General features: G+C 39.1%; 2 protein-coding genes across 8 annotated transcripts in view; one reads left to right on the top strand and one right to left on the bottom strand.

Moving 5' to 3' along the window:
- The window catches only part of LOC103690886 (uncharacterized), a 109,117-nt gene extending 94,426 nt beyond the window's left edge, over positions 1–14,691 (top strand). For both annotated transcript variants that reach the window (XM_087601004.1, XM_087601005.1), the window contains one exon: positions 14,490–14,691. The gene's annotated coding sequence lies outside the window, so the exon portion shown is untranslated. The remainder of the gene's footprint in view (positions 1–14,489) is intronic.
- Pwwp3b (PWWP domain containing 3B) overlaps positions 1–18,208 on the bottom strand; it is a 34,125-nt gene extending 15,917 nt beyond the window's left edge. For 2 of the 6 annotated variants that reach the window (NM_001434345.1, NM_001109321.2), the window contains exons 1-2: positions 18,013–18,208; positions 15,112–15,259 (exon numbers count right to left, since the gene is read on the bottom strand). The gene's annotated coding sequence lies outside the window, so the exon portion shown is untranslated. Of the gene's footprint in view, positions 1–5,409; positions 5,467–11,323; positions 11,369–15,111; positions 15,260–18,012 lie in introns of those variants that run through there. The other 4 variants (NM_001434348.1, NM_001434346.1, NM_001434347.1 and 1 more) reach the window with 3 other exon arrangements.
- Positions 18,209–22,216: the final 4,008 nt, after the last annotated feature.

Raw genomic sequence — 22,216 nt, 5'->3', positions numbered from 1 at the left:
ACACATGGGCACTGGAAAAAATTTCCTGAACAAAACACCAATAGCTTATGCTCTAAGATCAAGAATCGACAAATGGGATCTCATAAAACTGCAAAGCTTCTGTAAGGCAAAGGACACTGTGGTTAGGACAAAACGGCAACCAACAGATTGGGAAAAGATCTTTACCAATCCTATAACAGATAGAGGCCTTATATCCAAAATATACAAAGAACTCAAGAAGTTAGACCGCAGGGAAACAAATAACCCTATTAAAAAATGGGGTTCAGAGCTAAACAAAGAATTCACAGCTGAGGAATGCCGAATGGCTGAGAAACACCTAAAGAAATGTTCAACATCTTTAGTCATAAGGGAAATGCAAATCAAAACAACCCTGAGATTTCACCTCACACCAGTGCGATTGGCTAAGATCAAAAACTCAGGTGACAGCAGATGCTGGGGAGGATGTGGAGAAAGAGGAACACTCCTCCATTGTTGGTGGGATTGCAGACTGGTAAAACCATTCTGGAAATCAGTCTGGAGGTTCCTCAGAAAATTGGACATTGAACTGCCTGAGGATCCAGCCATACCTCTCTTGGGCATATACCCAAAAGATGCCTCAACATATAAAAGAGACACGTGCTCCACTATGTTCATCGCAGCCTTATTTATAATAGCCAGAAAATGGAAAGAACCCAGATGCCCTTCAACAGAGGAATGGATACAGAAAATGTGGTACATCTACACAATGGAATATTACTCAGCTATCAAAAACAACGAGTTTATGAAATTCGTAGGCAAATGGTTGGAACTGGAAAATATCATCCTGAGTGAGCTAACCCACTCACAGAAAGACATACATGGTATGCACTCATTGATAAGTGGCTATTAGCCCAAATGCTTGAATTACCCTAGATCCCTAGAACAAAGGAAACTCAAGACGGATGATCAAAATGTGAATGCTTCACTCCTTCTTTAAATGAGGAAAAAGAATACCCTTGGCAGGGAAGGGAGAGGCAAAGATTAAAACAGAGACTGAAGGAACACCCATTCAGAGCCTGCCCCACAGGTGGCCCATACATATACAGCCACCCAATTAGACAAGATGGATGAAGCAAAGAAGTGCAGACCGACAGGAGCCGGATGTAGATCGCTCCTGAGAGACACAGCCAGAATACAGCAAATACAGAGGCGAATGCCAGCAGCAAACCACTGAACTGAGAATAGGTCCCCCGTTGAAGGAATCAGAGAAAGAACTGGAAGAGCTTGAAGGTGCTCGAGACCCCAAAAGTACAACAATGTCAAGCAACCAGAGCTTCCAGGGACTAAGCCACTACCTAAAGACTATACATGGACTGACCCTGGACTCTGTCCCCATAGGTAGCAATGAATATCCTAGTAAGAGCACCAGTGGAAGGGGAAGCCCTGGGTCCTGCTAAGACTGAACCCCCAGTGAACTAGACTATGCGGGGAGGGTGGCAATGGGGGGAGGTTTGGGAGGGGAACACCCATAAGGAAGGGGAGGGGGGAGGGTGATGTTTGTCCGGAAACGGGGAAAGGGAATAACACTTGAAATGTATATAAGAAATACTCAAGTTAATAAAAAAAAATGATAGCACAAGAAAATCATGGAGGAGGTGATACAATACAGTCTTTAGATTGTGGTGGTGGTTCACCAGGAGTGGAGCTGTTTTAGAAGGATTAGGAAGCATAGCCTTGTTGGAGGAAGTATGTCAATGAAGAAAGGCTTTGAGGCTCTCTCTCTCCTGTGTGTGTGTGTGTGTGTGTGTGTGTGTGTGTGTGTGTGTGTGTGTGTGTGTGTGTGTTCATACACATGTGTGTGCCTTATGGTATATGGTCAGCATAGCTGCCTTCCATATGTCACTCAGATATTCAAATTTGAGGTTACCTACCATGGAGAAAGGAAAGAGTGCTGAGAATGGTCTAACTTTCAAGGGCCAGGTCCTAAGATGCCTCCCAACATTGAGGCTGCTCAGGACACTACTTCCTGTGTCATCATGAAACTAGTACTTAATAATGACAGCTGTGCAAAAGGGAGGGCATGGGCATGAAAATAGACAGTCTCCCTTCTGGTGGTACAAGTATATTGGGGCTGATGACATTTTAGGGTAAACAGTTGTGCAGAAAAAGTCGTGTAGTGCATCAGCCTTTACTTAAAAACCCAATAATGCAAGCCAGTAAGAATAAGATGACAAAATACAAGGAACACCATCGAACATAGTCTTATGACACTGACATTTGCCTGATATTGCCAATAACACAATAAAAAGTACAGAAAACCACAGACTACTTACTACTCTCTCTTAAAAACACAGATGCAGAAATCCTCATCAAATGCCACTGCTCAAAGCAATGGCGTAGATAAAAGATATATCGTGATCAAGTGAAATTCATACTTGGGAATGTAAAGATTGTTCAGCATTCCCAAATCTGTCAATTCAACTTACCACGCTAGAGGACTGAAAATGATGAAAACATCGTAGTAACTGAGGCAGAGTATCTGCCAATATCCCAGATATTCAGGAAAGAAAAATGATCCCATTATAAAACACATCAATCTTCCTCAATCAGATCACCAACATCTACAAAAGCCCCACAGTCATTACATTTGGTGGTGATACACGAAATGCCTTTCTGCTAAAACCAGAAACACAGTAAATATATTTGCTTTTACCATTTCTAATCAACATTGGATTAGAGGCCTCAGTGAATTGAGTAAGACCCGAAAACCAATTGTGTATGTCTTGGAAAGGTAAAAGTAAAATTGCATTTTAGATGACATGAATGAACTATAAAGAGAATTCTAATGAATCAACCAATCTAGAGTTGACTGTTTTTCTAAACAAAGATTAACAACAAAGATTTAAAGCTTAACTTTTAAAACTCTATGTATAATTTTATTTTAAAAATACAAGAAGCGGGGCTCGGAGGCAGCTTTGTTCATGAAGTGTTTGCATTTGCAAGCACTCCGATCTGAATTGGATCCCCATGACCCATATTTAAAAAGCCAGGTGTTGTGGTTTGTGCTTGTAACCCAGTACTTGGATGGCAGACACAGATGGATTCCCCAGAGCTCGCTGGCCAGCCACACTTACCCACTTGGCAAGTTTCAGGTCAAGGAGAGACTCCATCTCAAAAAAGAAAAACTTAGGGCAAGAACAAGTGTGTTGGAAACTTTAATATGCTGATGCAAATAATTAAGTTTTATAAACAGGGATATATGTAACATGTGAATTGACAGAAACACTAATTTTAGGGTGTATCTCTCCATATATATCTATTGTCACTATAACTTAAATAAAAATTCCAGCAGACCTTTTGTGGAAGTTGAAAGAATAACTCTGAAATATGTTTGGAGAAGTAGAGGAGCCAGAATGACACTGAGTAGGAAATAGAAAAGGTGGAAGACTCACATTATCTGAGCTCAAGACTATGGTAATGAAGATTCTATACTATTGATGTAAGGTTGACATATATAGCCAACAGGTCACAAATAAACTAGTAAATAATGCCTATCAGTTTTTGAAAAGTTCTTTTCAATACATTTTACTGGAACACTTTAAGCATATTTTTTATATCATGACCCCTTAGGTAGGACTATAAACAAAATCATTCAAAATGTGTCATGAGCCAGTTATATGAAATCAAATTTCTATAAAGCCAAATCTATAAAATACTAGGAGAATGTCTTTGAACACCTGGATGAGCCAAAGTTTTATTAGAAAATAAAAAGCCAGAAAAAAACCATGAAGCATTAAAAAATAGTAAAATTTGGCTTGAAGTTTTTTTCAAAACTAAAATGAAAAAAATCAGAGTTGTAGAAAATATGTGCAAAACATATATTTCTTATAGACTATGTCCAGGATATACAATTGTTCTTAGAATTTACTAAGACTAACATCTCAAAATAGGTACACAATTTGCAATTAAAGGCATGAAAATATGTTCATTACCACTAGTAAATACTTACAAGGAAATGATAATGAGGCATCATTAACACCTTTATAATAATGGCTGGTATTAAAGAGACTAAACATTGACAAGAGAGATTTCAGAAAATGATGCAGAGTAGCTCATATATTGAAAAAATATCAAACATAACTTTAGAAATAGCCCAGAAGTTGTTAATGTAGTTAAGCATTCTTAATCCTTCAAAGCCAATAATTCCACTCTGAAGTATTTATTCAAGAGAAGGTAACCACCCCCCTGTCTGGCAAGGGTCTGCTTTGAATTCTTTAACTACTTTAGCCATAATCATTAAATCCCTTAATGAATAGTTACACAAATTATAGAATATCCATATCATTCAATACTCCTTATACATAAAAATATTGCATGTATAAATAGAATACTATCTATCTGTTGATGAATATGGTGAAAAATGCTAGAATCAAAAGATTACTTTATTGTTCCATGTACATAACATCTCAGGAAAAGAAAGTCCACAGAGACAGAAGTACGTTGCTGATTGTCAGGAAGTAGGATAGAGACAGTACATGAGCTACAATGAGGTCTGAATGTCATATTGGAGTTAACAAAACATTCCATCACCCTATTGTATTGCTTTGAGACTAAGTTTGTTAAAGCTCATCAATATGTACAGTTATAAAAGAGTGAATTTAACTATGCAAAGTATGCCTCGATAAATGTGAGTCTTCAAAAGAAGAGAGCATCCGCCAACTAGAATATAACCCATAAAATCAATTACATTTTACTCTGATAGTAATGAGAATACACGGAGTTTGAGTTTTTCTTTAGATTAACTGACTACCAAAGAAGGCTGTGTGTACCAAAAGTAAGAATTAAAATATCCTTTTAAGGGCTTGAGACCTCATATGAACAATGCCAACCAATCAGAGCTTCCAGTGACTAAGCCACTACCCAAAGACTATACATGGACTGACCCTGGGCTCCAACTTCATAGGTAGCAATGAATATCCTAGTAAGAGCACCAGTGGAAGGGGAAGCCCTTGGTCCTGCTAAGACTGAACCCCCAGTGAACGTGATTGTTAGGGGGAGGGCGGTAATGGGGGGGGAGGATGGGGAGGGGAAGCCCATATAGAAGGGGAGGGTGAGGGGTTAGGGGGATGTTGGCATGGAAACTGGGAAGGGGAATAACATTTGAAATGTAAATAAGAAATACCCAATTTAATAAAGATGGAAAAAATATCCTTTTAAATACAGAACAAAACCTGTTCTCTATTAAATTATTTTAATTTCCAATAATATTTTATTACTGTGTTAATTTTTAAAGCATTTGGGAGGCTTCCAAGACATGTAACTTTTGATATGATTATGTAAGCCTTGTAAGCGTTCATGCCTTTGATGGCAAGCTCTTCCTTTGAGTTAGCAAAATACAAATGTCAAAAAAAAACTTGAAGATGCTAGTATCCTACAGCTTACGAAACTTACTCTCTTTGGCTCAGCTTTAATTATCCTGAAGGCCTTCCATGCCAGTCAAATATATAGCTGTAAGGAGAGAGAAGAGGTAAGAAAGATGGGGAAAAAGAGTAGTCAAATTCTATGACTCAAGATGGGAGAGCTGGTTACTCATGTATTCCCCTAGAAAAGCAGCTTCATAATCCCGAAGAGATAGCTTACCTACATTATACATATCAGTATTTTTGTGCATTATAATATGCTCAAAGACCATTGTGAAGTCAATGTACACTATTAAAGACATTGTTAAAATAATCTTAGACCTTCAAAGGACATGCAAACTATTCAGTGACCCTTAGCATTGAGGTACACATAACACAGTATTCCAATGTAGTATATCATTGCCAGGGAGAAAAAACTCAATAATCTTTGATCAAATGTATGTAGCATGACACAAAAGCTTTAAAAAAGAGAGAACAAAAACTAAGCAGATCTGCATACCATCATGACTATGGAAATCTACAGAATGCCAATAGAGAGGATCTCAGTGTGAAGGCTGTGGATTGTGTAATGAGAAACCTTTTAAAGAATAAAATCCAAGAAAAGGACACCAGGGCCTCAGAACACATCATCATAACACATATATAAACAAAGCTCTATTATATGCCCAGACTATTAGACGGTGCTGTTCCTCACTGAAGGAACAGACTGAAAGACCTGTCTAGAATCCACTACTGGAAACTTGAAGAAATGTGTTCCTCATAACTCTGCGGCATCTATAGGGAAAAATCTAGGAAGGACCAGACTTATTCTTATCACCCTGATTCTAATATTTTGCTGAGGCCATAAGAGAGACAGTAGACCAAATATCTAAATACCAATTTTCTCAGGCAGGTGCTATGGCAAGGTGCTTCGATAGAATATTTAAAGCATGGGTTTGGAACCCAGTTCTAACTGTATTAGCAGACTGAATGGGCAACTTGTACTGTCTGATATTAAAACATATTCCACATCATAAATACCTTTTAGAGATCAGCAGCAGCCTAAGTGAACAACACCAGGTACACACTGACCAAGAAGAAGGTGATAAAAAAGTGTTCAGTATAAACCACAGAAGGTCTAAATATGGACATGCCTCATTAGTACATCTAGATTTAGGCAAGGAATCATTCAGTAAGCTTTTAATCATTCACAAAAGCCTTTAGGTTCCAGGAGTTTATGTTTGATTACCTGGCTTAACCAGAGAAGCGATCATTTTAGATGCCTGTGTAGGTGCTTCTAAAAACTTACAATGAGCTTAAATAAAGGGCCAGGGAACTATCTCAGTCAGTAATATGTTTGCCATATGTGGAGATCTGAGCTTGTGCCTGAAATCTCAGTTCTGGAAAGGTAGACAGAAGATCCTTGGACCTAACCAATCTAGCCAAGTCAAGGGAACTGCAGGCTCAGTAAGATATCTTACCTCCAAACATGTGAGGAGCATATAAATACACCCGAGCATGTGCCACCCCCACGAACATATACATAATCCAATAAAAAAGCTTGAGAAAGTAATTAGAATGTATAAAACTAGAAGATGGCTGTTTATCAAAAGAGTTGGGGAGGGCAGAGGAATGTTTCAGCGGTCTGTAATGCTCGCTGCTCTTTCAGCTAACCAGAGTTCATTTTCCAGCACACCACCAGGAGGCTCACAGCTGCCTAGAACTCCAGCTCTAGGAAATCCAACACCCCTTTTCTGGCCTCCATAGACACACACACACACACACACACACACACACACACACACAAATAAATCTTTAAAACTTAAGAAAAAGTTACAGGCACTAGGTCAAGATATACAACTGTGGCTTGGAAGATTATTTAAATTATTTTACGAAGGTACTTTTATAACGTCCTAGGACATAGTCCTTATTGCAGTCACTGTATGAAGGGAGTGAGTATGTGTGCTGTTGACAAGTGGGACACAGGCAAGGGGAGCAGGGAGTCCATCAGGGACACCATTTCCATTATTACTTTAGTAGTCTTGGGGCTTTCACAGTTTAGTCTAGGGATTGCTCTTTTAACTTGGGTAAGTTGCCAGAGCTCTTTATCTACCCCTATCAACCAGATAGAATTCAGCGTCTGTGTCTCCTCCGCTGGCCCAGATAACATAGTAACCTATCATTAAGAGGATGACAGTCAGAGGTTTGGAAAGACTGACATAGCTACTTATTGTCATGATGCTTTCCAAGGTTTTCTTGTGAGGCATACAGTTGGCTTGGACAGGACTTCCAAAAGTAGCTATCATTGTGAACATTTTTTCTAATATCATTGTAGAGTTTTAACATGCATTTTCCTCAACTTAGAATCATATACAGAGGAACTCATTAGACTTTGAAAACATCACAGTTAACAGCATTTCAGTTGTTCTGTGGACATACTAGGATACACACACACACACACACACACACACACACACACACAGCCCTCTCTCTCACTCCAGAATCACTAGTAGAGATGGCTGTGGTTCCATATAATTCCAGCACTAAGGAAGCAGAGACAGGCAGAGGGCTGTAAATTCTAAGCCAATCTAGTCTACGTAGCCAGTATCAGGCTGGCCTGGACTATAGAGACCTTATCTCAAAAAAACAAACCACAGGGGGCTGGAGGAATGGTTAAATGCACCGGCTGCTTTTTCAGAGGTCCTGGGCTTGAATCCCAGCAGCTACGTGGTGGTTCACAAACCATTTTACCTCTTGTACCAGAGCATCATCACCTTCCTTTGTCTTCAAGGGTATTGCACGTAGGTGTCGCACATACAAACCCCATACACACAAAAAAGAAGCAAACAAACAAAAAGAGCACTGGCAGCAGTGCACTGGACCAAACAGCTCTGTTTCCTGTCATGATCACATGACTGAAAGTTGTCTTGATTCTCACTCCAGCTGAGTTCCAGCGGAGCCTTTACTCTGCTGGATATGTCTACATTTGCATTGCCTTTTGGGGACTCAAAATGGCTCACAGGACACTGCCTGTATCACTTGCAAATGGGATATTAATGGAGCCTGTGCCAAAAGGGAAACAGCATTTTGAGTAATTTGAAAGCTGTGGCTCACTGCTGCTACCCTGTATTGATTAGAAAGTTGAGTGGTCCTACATACTACAAGTTTAGGAAAAGAAATACAGATTGAAAGCATTACTTCTACTGAGGTCCAGTGTTTTCTGAACCATAATAAAGTAGAAGGAAAACAAATCAAATCATTGGCCACGGAGAACCACCTGTACTTATTTCTTTACCAGAATTACAACGTGTGATCTTTTAATTTGTTATGCTATGACTACTGAACCAGAAACCAAAGAAGCCAAATCTTCAACATCATGTTTTTCATATGAAATGTTTTATGAAATGGGAAGGCCCTTACCCCCTGTCACATGACCCGCATTGGCCCTGTGATCCAGCTGTGTTGATTCTCACTCCAGCTGCTTTCCCAACAGAGCCTTGACTCTGCTGGGCACGTCTGCAATTGCACTGGCTTTCTAGTGCTCTGATGGATCACAGGTACGCTGCAAATGTGCTATTAACTGAGGTGGTGCCAAAAAGGAACAGAGAATCAAACTAATAAAATGGGTTTTAGAAATCATAAATAAACTTCCCCATCAAAACTCTTGTACTCATGCCATTTTGCTAGCAAACATTACCAGGCAGAGACAGAAGAGAATGGAAATAACAGAGCTTTCTGTCTACTATGAACCAATCCGTATGAACTCCATTTTAAGTGTTTAGAGTCCTCACATCAGTTTTGGATGGGGCTTTGTCTTCCTTACACACAGACTTTTTCAAATGAATTCCCATTATATACTACATGCTGTCTTGCACTTTTCTAATACAAAATGTGTTTCTCTGTTTTGTTTGCTCACTTCATAAAAAACACTTGTCTGGAGAAAAATTAGGCTATCTGGTAAGCGCCCTCTTGTGTCCAGAAGCAGAACTATCATGCCCTTGGAGAAGAGTGGGAACTATATCTTGCCAGTCAGCAGCTTAGGCTTCTAGAATATACCAGGCTGAAAAACCAGAGCTTTATTATGCATTGCAGAAAAGGTGGAATCCAAATGTCTCTACCTACAAAAGTCTTTACTATAAATTTCATGTTTACTGAAAATATCAAATATGGGAAAGCTACAAAAAAGTATAATTTTAGAAAGACTAACTACTAAAAATTGCCTGTATACTTTACATATTCATATATACACACATGATTCCGTACTATTACAAACCAGCTTTTCTTGTTTGTTTTGGTTCTTTGAATCAGGGGTGCTGTTTGGCAACCCAGGTTGATCTGGAAATCACTTTGCAGTCTCAAGCGAACTTTAAAACTCAAAGCAATCCTCCTGCCTTAGGCTCTTGAATACTTGGATTACAGATATAAGACACCATACCTGATGGTTTGGTTCATAATAATGCACTGTTTCAAATTCTATCCCTCCACCCTCCAACTTTGAAGCATGTTATATCAAGTTTTTTTTTTTCAATATTACTAGAAAATGACTAAATGCAGGTCAGAGATGATTTTAAATCCAGCACATTTGTTCATGCCTACATTCTCATCGTTCATTAGGCTGAGGCGTGAGGATTGCCATGCACTAGCCTAGAATTGCATAGTTCCAGGGGAGGCTGGTTTATACAGAACTTGTCTCAAACAAAACAAAACAGAACAAAACAAACCAACAGAAAGAGGCTATAAAACAGAGATGGTAAGACTGCTTCTACCCCATCACATACAAATTCCATTAGAAAATCAACACTCCTTTTTCCTGATTTTGGTGACACACACTTTGTTAATCATAGTTTTTCTGCTTAAATGACTTAAAACACTGAGGCCATTCTAAACTTCCTTTTCTTCCACTGACTTCTACTTTGCAGACAGCTTTTCAAATCACTACAGCTTCACTTTTATTTGGCAGCTATGAAACATTCCATAGGATTGAAGTATCGTGCTGCATAATACTTTTAAAACTGCTTAGAGAATTAAACCAAGTCCCCTATCTCACTTTTAAACTGAGATAACACAGAAAAACATAATGGTTCTTACAGATCACTGTTTTCTCTACCTGTGGCCTGAGAGGAGTCCTCACCAGCAGGAAACACCCAGGGTTGTAAGTCTACACAACTTGGCTCCTTGTTTGACTGGGTCCAGGAAAAAAATCCTCTTTCAGCAAAAGCAAAGGGTTATGAGAGCTCGTATCTCTGTGGGTACTTATGTATGTGTCTGTGAGTGTGTGTGTGAGTGCTCAAGTGTGTTTGAGATAACATAGTCTGCTGTCTCAGCATCATTTTGCTTTCCAATTATAAAAAAAAATTATCCAGGAATAAAGCAATTCTGAAAATGCTGGGAACAGTTCACATAAAAAGAAAAGGTTTTGCTTCACTTCTGCCAACACCAACTATACCCAAACAGTGGGAGACTCAAGGAGTCTAGTTTCCCGCCCCCGCCCCCGTTAGGAAAAGGCGCATTTTTTTTACAAGTGATATCACTCCACAGCGTATCTAAATCTCGTTCCAAGCTCATGTACCTTTCTATATCATTCATTTAATGTTTGCGTTTTCTGCCAGTTATTTTTTTTTGGCAGAATGCAAATGTTTAAAACAAAATCCGATTTAAAAAAAAAAAAAACTACCAGAGACACAAACATGGAATGCCACGTAAGAAAATGAACATGAACGGCATGCCTCACTGAAGTCTTATTTTAGAAGCTGCAATCTGATCACCTCTCCCCACACTACGGACTTTCAAATTATCCGAAAACCCCAAATTCCTAAAGATTAATTCCATCCGAGTTACGACAAATCTATCAAAACATTATTGCGTTCCCACCTCTCCCAGGCAATACTCTCTATTTTCTTTCTCCACCTTCCCACCAAAACGCGAAGAAATTGCCAGAAAATAACGGGCTTTAAGACAGCCATTACCTCCTAGCTCCTAGTCTGCTGCTGCCGCCGCCGCCTGAGAAGTGCAACCCCTCCCCCAGGACGAGCGCTGCTGCGCGCTTCCCACCAGCAGGCATAAGCTCCGCCCCTTCTCGTGCTGGGGGCTGCAGGGAAGAGCCCCTGGGGAGGGGCGAAAGCCAACTCAGACTCAGACTTGTTACAGTCTGCAAAGGAAAAACATGGGCTTTTTTTTTTTAAGCTAGAAAGCAGAAAGGCAACATGTGTCCTTTACTTTGCATTCAAAGCATCAGGGCAGATGATTCCCTCCCTGAAAAAAATGCAGAAATATCTTTAACATATATTAAAGACCTAGATAAGAATATCTTTTGCAACACACAAAATGTTTTGTTTTGCCTATTCTGCCACTTTATTTCTGCAAACTAAATTGAGGTCCAGCTGCTCAAAATGTCTTAAAAATATTTGCCATGGCCCGCTTAGTGATTGAGGTGAATTAATAATACCTTATTAGGGGGAAATTAAGTCTTTGAAAGGTTAGTTTTCCTGGTCCTGATGTTGTTATATTATGCTCCCTCCACCACTTGCTGTGGTGTGTGTGTGTGTTTGTGTGTGTGTGTGTGTGTGTGTGTGTGTGTGTTTCCGCATGCGCCCATGTGCGTGCGTGCCTGTGTGCGTGGTGTTTGAGTGTGTGTGATGTTTCTGTGTGTGCATATATAATTAGGTCTTATTCATCCTTCTAAAACTTTCACACATTTTAGTCATTTCTAAATATGAAACACTAATTAAATTCTTTGAAGAAATGTGTATGTGAATATACTGAAACCAAGGAGGGAGACCTTATAGTAAAAAATAGTACGCCAAAATGGGAAAACTTGACAAACTTGGTACAAGTTTGTTTTCAAGGCAAAATATCTCTCTTCTAAAGTGGGTGCTGCGCGCCTTACACCTATAATCCCAGCATTGGGGAAACTGAGGCAGGTAGCTGGGGGGGCAGTAAGGGAGCTTAGGCTACAGAGTGAAAATCTGGACTAGAGAGTAAGCACCTACCTCAAACACTAAACTAACAAAACCCACCGAAAAATGAGACGAAACATCAACCTTCAAGGCAGCCTAAGGTAGCTCTTACATGTTAATTAGAAATAAACAGCAGAGTAAAAATAAATGGACAAAGGACAAAAGGACATTAATAGGTTATGAAATTCTAGGGGAATGCTCTGCTTCCTTGTAAGCAGGTCCATGCCGAGCCGTTCCAAATATGTTTGTCCCTGTACTGCTAAAAGCCTCAAACCAATTTGGCAGTATTTACTTAAATTTGGTGCTTTCTTATAAGGCCCACTTGACTTTTACCATTATCGGTGTTCTGCAATTTACCATTGTACTAGAGCTTACTTACACTTTGGCGTCTCTGTCCCCGTCCCCGTCCCCGTCCAACTCCGTTTTCTATCAGTTTATTCAGTGGCGTTCTTTAAAACCCAAACACTCAACATAAAAATAGAGGGCCATACGAAATATATCCACTGACTTTAATCATGAAAAAGATGCAAATGTAACTAAGACTTTAGTCATTTTTTAAAGCTCAGTTTGACTGAAAAGCAGCAAAGAAACTGTAAAATCAACAGTTGGTAAGATTACAAGGGGGTAGAATCACAGTCCTGCTATAAACCCAGAAAAGGTTTAACAATCAATTTAAAGTCAAAGGAAGTCTGTCTGCTTACAATATGCTTTCTCTCCCCATCACCATTCTCTCCCTATCCCTGCACCAGGGTGCAGTGTGCCTGTTTGCTAGAATGCGAGGTGATATTGTTTACTCTTAGATTTTGAGGAAATCAGTGACTGTAATCTGAAACTGAGTGTGGTTCAACATCACAACCCTGGTGCTGAAGACACTAGCAAGATGCTGCCACCCTTAATATTGTCTCTGTCTTAGCATATTTTGGTGCACCATGCCTTTGTGCTGACCATAACTGGCATAAATCACAACATCCTCCTAACCTTAGAGCCCGTATGGCAAGCTGAAGCTTGGTGGTCAGTTTGCTTTCAGAGCTACCTGTTCCTGTGATAACAACACTGAATGCCATAAACTTAGGCAGGGAAAGGCTCATTTCACTCTGCTTTATTAATGATTAGCCATCCCTTCTTCCTGAGCTTTAACTCTGATGTGGTAGTTCCTAGGGAGAGCTTTATCTTACCCACACTGCCTGGGGATAACACTTCTGAGGTTTACATCCCTTAAGATAATGCTATGCTATGTTTAAAACCAAAAATTCTAAGCTATTATAAGATCCCATTAATTAACAGAGAGAACAGGTAACATGAATAATCTCCTGACAATTTTAACAATGATGAACAGAGAAAACAGAGCGGGACCGTTAGCAAGACTCTTCCTGTAATAAACAAACGGGAACAAGAAGAAAAAAAAAACTGTTTGCACTGGGAACTCCACAGAAAGAAGCCATCATTCTTCCAGAGATCCTAAGCAGAAAGGTCAGACAATGTCAAAGTGATTCTGTATCCGCTTTGGAAACGGAATAGAGGGTTTGTTGGTGAGGTGGCGGTCTCTGTCGGTAGGCTCCAATGTCAGGATTTGCAATGGTACAGGGGAGCACTACGGTAATGTTTTTCAAATAGGAAGTCAGATTGTGGCTTTGAAATCTTTATTACCTTTCTTCCCACACAAATTTAGGTTGTCATCTCCACACCCCAGATAGCCTGTTCAAAGAGGAGTGAGTCACACGGACCTCTAATGTTAAACCTAGGTTGTTCAATATCAAACAGTAACCACAATTTCATGATGTGATAATAAAAAAGTGCAGCCCCCTGTAGTGTTTTCCAAGAAGCCTTATCTTATTAGCCTGGTTTTCATTTCCCTGAAAATTCACAAGGTAGCTTAAAGAAAATATTTTCAATGAGTGAGAACCGGGTTAGATTAAAACATAACCCCAAAGAAAGGGGACTAGATAAAAAGCTTACTCAGACAAGTAGAAAGGTGGGTGGACAATGAGAGTGGAGACAGGGTGCTGGTCAGAAAAGCAAACAGAATCAGAAGAAGGCAGGATGGACAAGACCAGGAAGGACTAAGATAACAGAAACCGGATCCCTTATCTTTAGCCTTTTTCTTCTGTTGTAAAAGAAGAAAGGGAATCGAGTAGGAGGGTCTTTGGCACTGTGGGGGACATTATTTGTATTCCAGGATGACTGGAGACTTCTGGGCATCTCTTGGTTCTACTGGAGAATGGTAGGTTTTAATGATTTCTGAGCTGCTGCTGCTGCTGCTGTCCCATTTATCCAAGATAATTGAAGAAAATCTCGTGGACAAAAGACAGAGGACTCAACTTCAACAACACAGCACAAACTCTGGAGTCGGGAGATTGGTGATGGTTGCCAGAGAAGAAGTGAGTGCCTTAAGCCACTATGAATACTATGCAGGAAAGCACACAGATTTCCTTCTAAGGAAAGCCTTGGGGCCTTTAAGCAGATCTTAAGAAACCCTAGTAACTGTGCCTGTGGTATGTGGAGATAACAACCTACAGCAGTTCTCAAGGACTCGCTATTCCGGTTTACAGGCCGGCTTTGGGATGGCCAGTACCATGACTTCTCTTTAAAACAGGAGGGGCTTTCTCAAACTTTCATTCCACAGCTCCTGGCTTCCAAATAGGGAGCCAAATAAGCTGTACCCCAAATTTTCAACTGAAACCTGCTCTGAAACAAAGGCAGTTTTCAATTTAAAATACTACAGATCCACAATAAATGAACCTTTGCGATCTCAAAATGTTTTAAATGTAAGAAGTCTGATGAAACCGGAAGTGTCTTACCCTCTGTCACAGGCTCTCTGGTAGTCTGACACTATGGTCCAGCTGTTTTGAGTCACACTTTAGCTGTTTGCCCAGCAGAGCCCTCACCCTTCTGGGTCCTTGTACGGCTGCACTGCTTTTCTGGTCACAAGTGGTACCAAAGGCAGGACTAGGCAAAAGGAAGACAGAAAATAAAGTCAATAAAGTGACAAATGCAGAGAAACTGCCTGTCCACACTCTGGCTGTCATGAGGCACAGGAATGCACATCCCTTGGAGTCTCATGATAGGCTCATTTTCCCGCTTATTCATATACGTTGCAATGGTTTTTAGAACAACCCTGGATTTGTTTCATGGTGAAAGACTCTCCATCCAGAAAATTATGAGGTAGAGACATAAAAGAAGGGACCCAACAGTTTCCTTGCTTGCTCTGTTAGCTGCATTCTATCAATCTACTTTGGGTTTTGTTGTCACTCTGGGTACATTGTAAATTCTCACAGCACTCACTCTCTTTGTATGGAGTTTTCATACTATATACAACAGATATTTTCAATCACATCCTGTGCAAATGTGTTGTCTGCTAAGACAAAACAATTCATTTGTTTGTCCACTTTATAAAAATGATTGCCTGGAAAACATTTAGGAGACCTGGGAAGTGCCATCTTTTGACCAACACTAGAACTGCAGACAATCAGTTGAGGGACAGTGGGAGCAACTATTGGTTTTCTCGAGTTTCCAGAATTATCATTCTCAGCTTAAACATCTCCTTCCTCTGTCATCTCTCTGGCTTTCTCTCTGTTTCTCTCTATCTCTCTTTGTCTGTCTCAGTCTCTCTCTGTCTCGCCATCTTTCTGTCTCTGTCTCTCGGTGTTCTGTACAAAAACAGGATCACAAACTTCTCATTCTAGGGTTTAGGTTATAAAATATCCAATGCTTATTATTTTAGACTTGTATTACAATAGTGATCAAAATATGACAGTTTGCTTGACCTATTACTATATGTTTTATACTTATAATTGAATATTTTTGAAATTGTCTATTCCTCAATAATATACTTGGCATTTACATATCAATAATTTCCGCATTATCATTGGTGAACTATTTTAAAGACTTCCATATCTCTAGATTTTAAATTTTCTCCTAATGAAAACTCAAATATGCTATTTTTAAACTGAAGATATGTATATAAGTTGAAATATTTTTCTCCCTAACTGATTACATTCCCAATTAAAAAAATTACCATTTGTATATTCATTTTTCTCTTATACCCATTCTATTAACATACAATACTCTTTTTTGTAAATGATTTGAGAGTATAATATACAGAAGTTTCTGAAACGTCCTTAATTTTAGCGTGACCCTTAAACCTATTATCATCACATTTAGAGTTATTTCACTTTTTTTTATTAAGTGTGTGTGTGTGTGACTGAGGTGGTGCATGTGTAGTTGCTCAGTATACACGTCCTGGTGAAGGTCAGAGGTAAAGTCAATTTTCTCCTTCCATCTCCACATGGATTCTACCCACTGAGCCATCTGGCCAGGCCATAGGCACTTTGTTCTTTGTACAACTAAATAATGTTCAATGATAGCCTGCATATTATCTCCTGTATACTGAACATTTTCTAAATACTTTCTCAAGAGTATATAACTATCTCCTCTTTGAAGCAGTCTGGACTATAGCGGAACTGGCTGAATTTTAAGCAAGCACAGGGAATTGGGTAAGCAGCCTTCTCAGATCCACAGGAAGATCCAGCTGTAGCTTAAGACAATGGAATGCATGTGGGCATCTGTTCAAGCACCTGTAACAAAACAAATTATTCCCCTTCGCCTCCATTTTTATATCTGAGTGCAAAAGTCCTTACATGAAAGTCTCTAATGAAACCCTGAGTGCTCAGTATGCTCTGCCTGAGTTGTTTACTACTTTTGATTGTATTATTTCACCACATGTACACTTGAATGCACTTCTTGAAATTACATGTATTCAGTCCTCATAGACAGTTCCCAAGTAGCTTTTCCCCCTGTCGTTTGAAATTCTCTCTTCAGTTAATTTAGGCCGATGGAGTACCTACATCCTCAGTGAAACATGAAAACACATCGGGCACTACCTTTGATGTTCTTTGATATGAGGCATCCTTTATTATTAGATGTACCATTTATTCTGTTTATTGTAATGACTGTTTATTGCTTTTATGATCGCTCAGGGTTTGGTTTTGAGACAAGGCCTAGTGTAGCCTCCACTAAGTATTGGAAGCTGGCTTTTAACTGCTGATCACCACCCCACCTCCCAAGCACTGGGAATCCAGGCTTTTACCACCCCCATGCCAGCCTCTCACTCTTACCTTTTATATTTTTATACCATTCAGGACTCATCCTCTTGATAGGTAAGCAGAGATGTAGAAAGAGATCATCTTTTACATATTATTAAAAATTTGAATCTTTTAAAACACTGAGTTTCTTTGACAAATAACCACATTTCGAGCTCCCTGAAGCACTTGAATTTGCAAATTATACTTTATTGTATTCTATTAATCAGAATTCACCAAAAACATTAGTATCTGTGGCAAACACAACACATAGTAAGCTGAAAGCCAGCATCCCAAAGACTTTAAATTTTCATTTACGACATCAAAACTTTTCTTTCAAAATACAAAAGATTAATTCGCGAAGATTTTTCTAGACATTTACCATAGCCACCACAGCTTTTTGACTGAAATACCAAATGATCCATTCAAAAGTTAGTGTTTGCGACCTCGTGAAGAATTATTTTTCCTCAGGTGTAATATGATCGCCACCCCTCTCCCATTGGACTTTTAAAAGAACAATCTGGAATACAAAGCTCAGTTATCATTTCTCTTATAGAGGCGACCCGCACAAAGCGACACCTCTTTTTCTTACTTTCACCCCTCAGCCCCGACTTTTCTCACCTTTCACACCGAAATCTTCTACAAATCTCCAAAAACACCTACTTCCAGGACAGGCCTGAAGACGCAGCCTCTGGAGCCCGCCGCCGCCGCAGCCACCGCCGCCGCAGCCGCTGCCGCCACTTGGCCACCGCGGCTCTCCCTTAAGCAGTCTGAACCTCACGAAAAAATGTGTATCCCATGCGAGCCCCGAGCGAGTGGCCGCCCGCGCCTCAGGAGCCTGTATAAGAGCAGCTCCACCCCGCCCACTGAGGGCGTTCTTGACTTCTTCTCCGCCCCCGGATGCTCCGCCTCTTCTTGCGGGAAAGGGGGAGAACAGGAGGGCTCCCTTGCTCTGGGGAAAAAAATACTAAAACCAATGCATGGCACAAGCAAGTTTCCTTTTAAAGATTTTGGTACAGTGTGGGTCCCGAATATACCTTCAATTTCCGTCCAAATACATGAGTGACTCCCGATGGAAAAGAAAAAATAAAGAGGCAGCTGTTATTTTCATATAATAATGATGTAGTTAAAATAGTCCTCACGGTTTTTGCCTGTTCCTTGTTTTTTTTTTTTTTCTTTCATTTTTGTAGTTGTTGTTGTTGTTTTGCTGGCCATCTTTTGTGTTTGTTTCTCTCCCCCTTCTCTCTGTTCCTCCTTCTCTCCTCCTTCCCCACCCTCATTTTTTCTCTTGTATGAGTTTGAGATTCTTGATACATCATAGACCGATCTTAAATTCATTATCTCCCTGTCCTACTCTCACCAGTGTGGTTACAGGTGACTTGACTACATTAGTTAATTAGGTAATTTCTAAAGAAAATCCATCCGTGTCTGATTATACTGAAATTAGAAAGAAATATATGCATCAACAATAAGACCAGTCAGTAAGGGCGAAGGCCTTTTATTCTCTAAAGGGAATGAGAGAGAAAGAAAGATCCTGGAGTTGGGTAGGTGGGGAGATCTAAGAGGGCTTGGGAGAGAGGAAAACTAGAGCAGAATATGTTGTATGAAAAATGCATTTTCAGTAAAAAGTATAAAATATAATAAGGCTCCCTGAAGCATGGTGGTGTATATTTTGCAAGCAATCACTACACTAGGGAGATCCATGATGTCTGTACAGTGAGAGACTTTCTAAAGAAGCCGTTAAGACCATTATAAGCCAAATTCAACAATCACCAAGAAGTAGACATATGCTTTGCAATGTAAATCATCAGATAAAAATACCCCAAGCTCTTTTTTAATTTTCAGGTAGAGGGAGAGAGAATGGATGTCAGAAGTTATCATCTGAACCTCACACACATAATCCTGTGGCACACACACACATACACACACACCCCCAAAAAATAACAATAAATATTTTCAATTTTTTTTGAACATTTAGTATTTGCTGTGGTGGTGGTGGTGGTGGTGGTGGTGGTGGTGGTGGTGGTGGTGGTGGTGTGTGTGTGTGTGTGTGAATGTGAGTGTGTGTCCTTTCCGTGGCTCATATGTGGAATTCACAGGACAATCTTAGAGAGTTTTCTCCTTCTGCTATGGGATTTGAACTCAGATTATCAGGCTTCAACAGCAAGCAGTGCTACCTACTGGATCACTTTGTTGGTTCCAGTCTGACCAGCATCCCTGTGTGTATACTGTTAGCTATGGAGTTTTCCATAGATGCTCTGTAACAAAAAAATCCATTTCACTTCTCAGATTTATTGTTTTAAGCGAGCGCCTTCATCAGATATCTTGCCAACTGTAAATCTATGTTTTGTGTATGGTGAAATGCTAAAGATCCACTGACACAGTAAACTTCACATCATGCTACTGTGAAAGCAGAGAACACATTCCTGCAAGATGTTCTCTGACCTCCATGTACATCAGGTGTCATCCTTTCCCCGGACTGCCAGATAAACTGAAGCATAATGAAATTTAAGAAATAGTTTCTGTTCATGGGAACCTGGGAAAGTGTCAGAGCAGTTCTCCTAATGGGTATCAAGGACATAGTGCGAAGAAGCATTGTTGACTAAAATCAGAGAACTGATAAACTTTGTTTTTGAAAATCACAAGACCTTGACAGATAATACTATTTAGAACAAAGGGGTTCTTTTCTGAAGAGGTGCCTTGTTTTAAAGCTCTTATTGAAACTATTTTTTTCTTTTAAGTTAAGTGTTTAGGGGCTGGAGAGATGGCTCAGTGGTTAAGAGCATAGACTGCTTTTACAGAGGTCCTGAGTTCAATTTCCAGAACCCACATGGTGGTTCACAACCATCTGTAATGGGATGTGATGACCTCTTCTGGTGTGTCTGAAGACAGTGACAGTGTACTCACATACATAAAATAAATCTTTAAGAAAATAAATTAAGTGTTTAAAAAAAACTAAACATCAATACAGGTGATACTGTAAATACCAATATTGGTAAGGAAAAAAGTGTCAGGTTCATACAATGGTGATAACAGGAATCTTGGAATTTGTGACTAATATTTTTGAAGCCGTTTGACACCATTGCCAAAGGCTAAATATCAGAGAGGTAAATGGAAAACAGGTTAAAGATTTCAGAAGCAAAAGGACATTTGTACATCATAGAGAAGAAATGGCCTCCACTAAAGCTCTTACTTTTCCACAGAGTACATAAGACCATCCAATACAGAACATAGGCTGTAAACATGAGTTTATTTTCTTTTCATTGTTATTTGTTTTATAAACTTCGATTTATATATGTTTAAATTTCTATAATTAAATATTACTATTTCATAGAATTACATATTTGATAAAAGTCAAATTGTTTGGGGATGAGTTTCGAAATTCTTTAGAGCCAAGCAAGGCAAATACATGAAAACATAGGCCTTGTAGTCAATGGAAGTCTTCTCGTTTGTCTTCTCCTGTATTTGCAAGGTTTGGGGTCATCATCGCAGAACGAATAATCTAAATTTCCTAGTTACTCAGTTCACTCCTCAGAAAGGCTAAAATTTTCCATTAAGTGCTTAAGGTAAGGGTAAATTGAACCTCAATATGCCAAGTCTTGAGAAAGATTTGTTTGTTAAAAACTTCAAATAATACAATAAGGTATATAGGGTATAAAATTATTCCATTTGTAATGTAATATTAGAAGGCCAAAATTATTCATATTTATTGCTGGTTCTATTTTTTTAATACCAGACTAAATTTAATTTCTGAGTTCTTCAAGTATATTTAAAGCCTTGAATATAAAGTGAAATTTTTTGTATCTAGAAAATTTCCAAGAGTGTAAAAACTTATAAACACATAGCATCAAGTATATTGAGTCACATAGAAACAATCATACATACACCTTTATTAACAGCATTTCCTTTTAGAAGCCCAAGTTAAAATCATTATTTTATATGTATTGTCTTCTATATTAAGATAATAATAGCTTAATATTTATATTTAGGGGCTAGAGAGATGGCTTGGTATTTAAGAGCAGTTATTTTTCTTCTGGAAGATTGAGGTTCAGTTCCCAGCACCGTCATGGTGGCTCACAATTATCTTTGACTTTAATCACAGGAGACAGGTACTCTCTCCTGGCTTCCATGCATGCCCATGATGCACAGACATACATGCAGGCAAAACACCCATACACATACAAATAAATTAATTGAAATTTATTTAAACCTGTACTTAAGTGTGTCTGTGTTTATATGTCTATATGTTTCAATACATTAATAAGGTAATGTAAAATATATTTTAATGACAATGGGATAAGAGGGTTCAAATTAAAGTGAAAATAATCTTAGAATATATAATTTATTCTCATGAGATCATATTTATTTTTCTTTTTCTCATCTTAATGGATGAAATATTTGACCTCTTCCATGTGTTTAAATTTTAAATGTACCAAATTTAACATATATCCTTTAATGTTAACATATGCAAATAGATTCATTTCACAAAAAGTTAAAATTTTGTTTTTGTGCTTCATTCTGTCACGTTTATCTTCATATTGTCACCACAGGCCACAAATAAAACTGCTCCTTTCTCCCATCTGATTACTAGCCAGGGCCAGCACTGCTCAGCTTCCAGGGTCAGGCACATTCAGGGTGATACGGCCATAAACATCTAGTCTATTCTCTATGTTGTCTGTGTTCACATTATTTGAGTAGTCACTTTCCTTTAATAATCTCTCTTATTCTCTTCCTTCTGATCTGACCCAAATTTAGAATCGTAAAATTATCAAGGTGTTTGCTTACATGTGAAATATCTTTGCCAGTTTCCAGATGGCTAGAAATT

The sequence above is a fragment of the Rattus norvegicus genome, chromosome X (assembly GCF_021556685.1).
Source record: "Rattus norvegicus strain SHRSP/BbbUtx chromosome X, alternate assembly SHRSP_T2T, whole genome shotgun sequence".
Lineage (NCBI taxonomy): Eukaryota > Metazoa > Chordata > Mammalia > Rodentia > Muridae > Rattus > Rattus norvegicus.
The sequence above is the reverse complement of the archived record's forward strand: the minus strand, read 5'-3'. Positions and strand labels throughout refer to the sequence as shown.